Below are 8,393 nucleotides of genomic sequence, written 5' to 3'. Positions count from 1 at the left end.
TGAATGGATACCGAAGGTAATATCAGCTGATCAAATTATTATCCTCAATGAAAGTGAAGAAACTTACGGGATCTGTTGACTGGAATGAACAGCATAATGAGTACAGAATATGGATTGAGATTAAATCAGAAAAAGACTAAAGTAACGAGGAGTAGCAGAGATCAGAAGAGCGAGAAGCTTAATATCAAAGTTGATGGTCACGAAGTAGACGCTATTAAGGAGGACATAAGGAGCAGAATAGCACCGGCAAAGAGGGCATTCCTGGCCAAAAGGAGCTTGCAGATATCAAACATGGGCCACAATTTCAGGAAGAAATTTCTGATAATGTAAGTTTAGAGCACAGCATTATACAATATAGGAACAAGACATTGACTATGGGAAAACTAGCTCAGCAGAGAGTGGAAGCATTTGAGGTGTGGAGCTACGAAAGACTATTGGAAAACGGAGACAATGAATGAGAAGGTTCTTAGCAGAATCGACGAAGAAAGGAACATATGGAAAACAGTAACAAGAAGACGGGACAGGATGTTAGGACATCCAGCAAATAAGTGAGGACGCAGGATGCGAATGCTATAGTGAAATGAAGAGGTTGGCTGAGGACAGGAATTTGTGACTGGCCGCATAAAGTCAGTCACAAGACTGAATTTTTTAATACAATTAAAGATTAGATGAATGCTTTCTGTCATAAAAATGGAAACGTTCCCTTATTCTACTACTCTGAAAGAAGTAGTTTGCTCTAAGTTTTTTTTTCCGTCGCGAGCTATCATTGAGTGCAATAAATTTCATATTAACTTTAACTCATATAATATTCTATGTGACGTACGTTCCTGTGATAAAATATTTTCCGGCAAATTTTTGTCCTTTTTGGTACCTTAACGGCATTTATCGGGTATCTAGTCTAAGTACACATCTGACCAATCGGTTTCTTCTAAGCGTAACTTCTAGTAGTCATCCAATGACTAATTCTGCAATTTTTGAAACAATGACTGCTTATCTGTCGGGCGGCTAATGGTCACTCGGCTAATCCTGTAAGGGCTGCCTGTCTCTCTTTTTCTGATACGCCACTGCCCGTTTCTAGCTTCTTATTTAGGGTATATGTGCATTTAGGTGCTATTTGCTGTCAACTCCATAGGTGTTTCCCATATGCAATTCTTCTGTGACGTTGCTAAATGACAAATGAAGAAACACTGTAATACAGAAAATGAAAACTGATGCAAGGCAGAGCAGTGGAGCAAGGGATTAGTGGTTCTGAGAAGTACAATCTGATGGCTTTGTCAAATACAGAGTGTCGTTTTGTGTAGAAAATAGTTTTCATTTCCTGTACGCTCTATCATTTCATTAGAGAATAATTACTGCCTCCAATCCGCTTGTGCCTCATTTATTCGATTTGGCATTTTGGCAGTTCCAGTTGAGTTGTCTCAGTGACCTGAACTCAAACTTAATTATTTTGCTTTCTTCGTTCATCAATTCCTTATCACAGTTTTGAGGCTTACTTACTTTCATAGTTCCACTTGCAGTAAGTACATAGTGCCCAGTATTTCTTTTTCTCGTATGTTCCTCTCTTCTTCTTTTATGCAGCACTCAAATCTCCAGAATATTACTTTTTATAAGTCCCTATTTCATGACTGTCTCACAACGTAGCACCATTTTTTAATTATTTTTCTTTTCTTACATTATTTGAATGTGTATCAAAATTCCCTGCTTTGATATGGATTGTCCCCTAGTAATTGATTAGCAATTATTTGACAATAATACATCAAAACTAGGATATCAGTGCACCTTTCTGTAAGCTCAGAGTTTCTTGGTCTTTCATGAACTCTTTTTCGGAAAAAATTTGTTGAAACCTCTGCAAAAGCTCAAAAATGCTTCTAATTCCTTTCGAATGGGTGACACTTTCTTTCAGTTCTGCCATTTTGCACAATGTTTCTTTCTTTTTCATTCTATAATATCTTTACTTTAATGTAACTTGTTAAATGAACGTAGAATTACATTCTACAAATAATCGTAATAAGCACTGAAGAAACACACTCTTTCTTGAAGACGATTAGTACCAATGTGTGATAGTGAAGAAATATCTCTTCAACCTATATGGCTGAACAACGAGGCCATATCAACTCATTCTACGATACCGATTGCTAAAATTTCTCCTTTATTTCGTATATTTCTTAACGATAAGGTGAAATATAATAATAATGAAATGGTAATTTATATAGATATTCCAGAAATTCTGATACTAATGACTCTAACGCTCTGATACTCTAAAGTACGTTCAATTTTCCTACTAGTACGTATTCAAAACGGCGATTTGTCGTTAGTATCATGTATCCTATTATTTCTGCATCACAAAACAGTGCCATCTTCATTCTCTATTACATCGCATTTTAACTTACCCACTTTAACTTATCCATTTCTAATTTTTCACATAACCATTTGTAACGATTATCGGCATTCAATCTCCTCCGTGTAAACGCCACCTGTGATGCTTACATAGAAATACCAGATTAGGTGTCCAGATATTACCCATGCAACTTGAGAGACAGTGTTGCTCAAGTAACTCTGAATGTCGTGGTTCTCTTTGAGCTGTACGATAGGCCTTGGATGCAGTATCCTGTGCAAGACGCCTATGCAGAGCTTGAAGTGTCGCTCATGAGAAAGGGGCGTTCACGTACGTGTGTGATTGATGCGTCGCCCTATACTCGATCCCATTACACGTCACATGGTCTGCATCTGAATGCCTCTGGTAATAGTCCTCTAGCACTCTATGTTTTCTTTAGGTCATCTGCTAGACAATTTTCTTTCAAAAACAGAGCTGCAAATTGAAAACATATATGTAGTCGAAGCTGCTGTCAGCAAAGCATACTGCCATAACAGAAATAAGAAAGAAAACTTACTTACACTCTTCCACCAAATCCTACAAAGTTTTGTTATTTATAAGGATGAAATTGTAGTTTGAGTAGAGGAATACGAAAAATAATATTTTGCACAGAACCTGATTTACAAATTGATAATATTAGGTTAAAAATCCTAAAAGAAAACTGTATCAGTGAAGAGAGCTGCGGTCACTGGAAGCTAGCAGACTGATTATATTACTGTAGGACAGAGCAGTTGAAAGAGCAGTTGAAAGGCATGGATAGCGGGTTGAGAAGAGATCATAAAACGGCCGTCAACAAAAGTAAAACAATGGTAATAGAATATTGTCGCACAAGAGCAGACGATGCTGAGGGAGTTACATTATAATATGAGACACCAAAAATTATAAATGAATTTTGATATTTGGGCTGAAAAATAACTGATGATGAACCAAGTAGAGAGGATATAATATGCAGATTTCTACTAGCAGAATAGTATTCCTGAAAAATAGAAATTTATTAATATCTAATTTAATTTTAAGTGTTAAGAAGTCTTTGCTGAAGGTATTTGTCTCGCATTTAGCCTTCTACGGAAGTGAAACGTCGGTGATACGCAGTTCATACAGGAAGATAATGGAATCTTTTCAGATATGGTACTATAGAATAACGCTGAAGATTAGATGAGAAGATCGATTAACTAAATATTATGGTACTGAATCGAATGGGGAGAAGCAGTTTATGGCACAACTTTTCTAAAAGAAGCCATCGGTTGGAAGAACACATCACGAGTCATCATGGAGTCGTGAGTTTTATAGTGGAAGCAAATCGGTGGGGGAACCATAGATGGAGTAAACAGTTTGAAATGCATGTAAGTTGCACATGATAGACTAGCACATAGAGCTGCACCAAACAAGTCTTCGGAAATAGGACCACAATAACAAGTGGAGTTACAGCAGATGTTTTATTATCGTCAGAAAGTAACTTACAAATCACTGGAAGTAAGCAGAAACATCTGTACGAATACAAGCTAAAGCTATGCTACTATACAAACAGCAAAGGTAAAGACGGGATGGCTATAAATACAACGTTCTGTGACAAGTCCCAAGTACTACAACGTAATAGCTATTGTTTTGGGTGTTGAACACATCTTTAAATGTGTTATAATAGCAGGGGGTCTGGAAGCATAAGTCTTTTCGTTTTGTTTACAGGCCATTCGGAGGAGACGATATTACATTGGACTGTAGACTCGATATTTGCAAAGGTTTTCATATGAAGGTCATGCTTGGTGGTGCTGAAAGAGAGCACCTATATTTGTTGATACCTAGCTATGGATCATTTCCCACAGTACAGCATCCCAACATGGATTTTACGTCATAGTGCAGCAGCTGTTGTCAGATTGTTTTAAGACCTCAATGTCGTCGATGATAAATATATAAAAACGACATCGTTTTACTGACTATGATGGTCTAAGACTGGCCACAAGAAAAATCACTAATCATTTATATTCAGGACACGAAATACAGCATATAAGAATAACATAACAATCAACTCAGTCACGAAGGAAAATTGAAAGAACAGTCGGAAGAGTTTCACAAAGCAGACAGCTGACGGAAACATTCATTTCTACTAAACATTATCCTTTAGATCCTCGAGTCAAGGATTAATAAGACAAAATTAAACAAAACTAGGGAGGGGGATTGATAACACGTGAGAGTAAATTATCCCGTGTAAGGAAGAGAATAGCAAATACTGAGGACAAGAGCAAACGAAGAATTAATTTAATACAACGAGTGACATGCAGTAGTCAAGAAACTGAACTGACACTCGAAAGAAACGATGTTCACTTACTCCTCCAGAACTAACTAGATATCCCAAATTACCCGTAAGTGGTTAACGTAAATGCTGGGCTGGTCGTTTGAAGAGTATACTGATATACACTCCTGGAAATTGAAATAAGAACACCGTGAATTCATTGTCCCAGGAAGGGGAAACTTTATTGACACATTCCTGGGGTCAGATACATCACATGATCACACTGACAGAACCACAGGCACATAGACACAGGCAACAGAGCATGCACAATGTCGGCACTAGTACAGTGTATATCCACCTTTCGCAGCAATGCAGGCTGCTATTCTCCCATGGAGACGATCGTAGAGATGCTGGATGTAGTCCTGTGGAACGGCTTGCCATGCCATTTCCACCTGGCGCCTCAGTTGGACCAGCGTTCGTGCTGGACGTGCAGACCGCGTGAGACGACGCTTCATCCAGTCCCAAACATGCTCAATGGGGGACAGATCCGGAGATCTTGCTGGCCAGGGTAGTTGACTTACACCTTCTAGAGCACGTTGGGTGGCACGGGATACATGCGGACGTGCATTGTCCTGTTGGAACAGCAAGTTCCCTTGCCGGTCTAGGAATGGTAGAACGATGGGTTCGATGACGGTTTGGATGTACCGTGCACTATTCAGTGTCCCCTCGACGATCACCAGTGGTGTACGGCCAGTGTAGGAGATCGCTCCCCACACCATGATGCCGGGTGTTGGCCCTGTGTGCCTCGGTCGTATGCAGTCCTGATTGTGGCGCTCACCTGCACGGCGCCAAACACGCATACGACCATCATTGGCACCAAGACAGAAGCGACTCTCATCGCTGAAGACGACACGTCTCCATTCGTCCCTCCATTCACGCCTGTCGCGACACCACTGGAGGCGGGCTGCACGATGTTGGGGCGTGAGCGGAAGACGGACTAACGGTGTGCGGGACCGTAGCCCAGCTTCATGGAGACGGTTGCGAATGGTCCTCGCCGATACCCCAGGAGCAACAGTGTCCCTAATTTGCTGGGAAGTGGCGGTGCGGTCCCCTATGGCACTGCGTTGGATCCTACGGTCTTGGCGTGCATCCGTGCGTCGCTGCGGTCCGGTCCCTGGTCGACGGGCACGTGCACCTTCCGCCGACCACTGGCGACAACATCGATGTACTGTGGAGACCTCACGCCCCACGTGTTGAGCAATTCGGCGGTACGTCCACCCGGCCTCCCGCACGCCCACTATACGCCCTCGCTCAAAGTCCGTCAACTGCACATACGGTTCACGTCCACGCTGTCGCGGCATGCTACCAGTGTTAAAGACTGCGATGGAGCTCCGTATGCCACGGCAAACTGGCTGACACTGACGGCGGCGGTGCACAAATGCTGCGCAGCTAGCGCCATTCGACGGCCAACACCGCGGTTCCTGGTGTGTCCGCTGTGCCGTGCGTGTGATCATTGCTTGTACAGCCCTCTCGCAGTGTCCGGAGTAAGTATGGTGCGTCTGACACACCGGTGTCAATGTGTTCTTTTTTCCATTTCCAGGAGTGTATTTCGTTATTGCCGTCCGAGTCATTGCTTCATTTCTACAGACCTTGTCGTTGACGAAACGTAAAAAGCTAAACTATCTTTCACGCATTCCACAATCAGAGTATTGTAAAATCCTTCAGACAGCTGACAATAAACAAAACTTCTCTGCCACACAAAAAAAAAAATGATGCACGTCAACAAAGAAACCAAATTAGCCTGAATAATTACTAAATAGCACAAAAATGAAAAAATTGTCGAAAATCTAACTCACTTCAAAATGGTATTTGTGATATAAATGGATATAAAAATTATTGCTTCAGAATTTCAATAATTACTATAATTCAATACTGAGGAACATTACACCTGATAATAAACAACAAAATATAGGTGAATTATATTTACTCGGGCAGCAATTACTTAAACTTGCACCTCGAAGATGATAATGAACATCCTGTCACCAAAAGGAACTCATATTTCTGGAAATGGTTAGTATCTATCAGAGAAACAGAAGATTGTGGTGACATACATGAATTATATGTCATCTCTCAAGAGCCAAACGATATTTCTTCGCAGCATATCTATATCCTAATCTGTGGATGAAAATTTAGGTAAAGATGTCCGACTACATACCAGTTTAGCCATTTCCACTATATCCTAAATGTTTAAAGAAGTGACCTACAATAGAACACTGTCTCGTTTTTCACAGAGTAACTTGTTAGCTTTTTTGTGTATTGACTGAAGAACGTCTTGCATCCTTTCACTACCTTTCGTCTTACAGAATTACCTTCAGGCAAAACGCAGATAAAGTAAACGTCTGGTTGAATAAACGTCGTACTATTTGTTTAGCAGTACCTGCAGGTAAGAGTACTGTGTAAAGTTTGCAGAGGCCACCTCGTACATTTTTAAAGTCTTACACTCACTTAAGAGAACATTAACTCTCTAATGGTTTTTGCTGATAATAATAAAAATTAATAGTGTAATTGTAATTTACGATATCACAAGACCCAAAAATAATTTCCATTTGTACTTTGTCTCCTTGCCTAGAGTTCAGAATAAGTTTTTGTGATCTTACCTGAACGTCTTCAACAAGTTTTAATTTGTCACAAAGCAAGAAACAGCTATCAGTTCAAAAGAAAATAATAAAAAATTGTTAGCTGCCACTACATGCAGAAATTCTTACTTTAAGTGAAAAGGAAAAAAAACATAATGTTTTATTCAGTTAGTGTTACTTTATAACTGGCTGGTTTCTGGGTTATTAGACCACCATCAGGTAGCAACAAATGATAAATACTACCAATACCGCATACCTCTCAGACATATACGGAAGCTTAATAAAACATAATGGATTAAAATTAAACAATTAATGGGGGAACCAAACGCAGTTCTCTGCCTGTAGCAAACCAATACGGAATAGTTCTGACTAGGAGTGACTGAGAAAGAACTTAACATCAATTATTATCTACACTCATGCTCATAAATTAAGGATAATGCTGATAGATGGTGAAACAACTCTCTGGTGAGCGGTTTGCGGGTTTAAATCACCTCGCACAGTGTCGCTGGTAGCAGTCCACATAAGCAGAGGTGTGTTGGGGCATGTCAGAGTACGGTGCAGCGAGTAAGTGTGCGGACGTTTTCAGACGTGCTGATGGTGACTGTGTGTTGAAAATGGCTCAAAGAACACATTTTGATGACGTTATGAGGGGTAAATACTAGGGCGACTGGAGGCTTTCAAAACACAGCAAGTTCGTGTGGCACAAAGTGTGATCTCAAGATTATGGCAACGATTCCAGCAGACAGGATACGTGCCCAGGCACTACAGTACGTGACGTCCACAGTGTTAAACACCACACGAAGACCGATATCTCACCATCAGTTCCCCCAGACGGCCACGGAGTACTGCAGGTAGCCATGCTCGGGACCTTACCGCAGCCTCTGGAACAGTTGTCTCAGGACACACAGTCTACAGACGACTGAACAGACGTGGTTTATTCGCGCGGAGACCTGCAAGGTGCATTCCACTGATCCCTGGTCACAGGAGAGCCCGTAAAGCCTGGTGTCAAGAACACAGTATATGGTCATTGGAACAGTGATCCTAGGTTATGTTCACGGACGAGTCCAGGTATAGTCTGAACAGCGATTCTCGCCGGGTTTTCATCTGGAGTGAACCAGGAAGCAGATATCAACACCTTAATGTCCTTGAAATGGAC

This window comes from Schistocerca serialis, chromosome 1 (genome assembly GCF_023864345.2).
Source record: "Schistocerca serialis cubense isolate TAMUIC-IGC-003099 chromosome 1, iqSchSeri2.2, whole genome shotgun sequence".
In the NCBI taxonomy this organism is placed as follows: Eukaryota; Metazoa; Arthropoda; class Insecta; order Orthoptera; family Acrididae; genus Schistocerca; species Schistocerca serialis.
The sequence above is the reverse complement of the archived record's forward strand: the minus strand, read 5'-3'. Positions refer to the sequence as shown.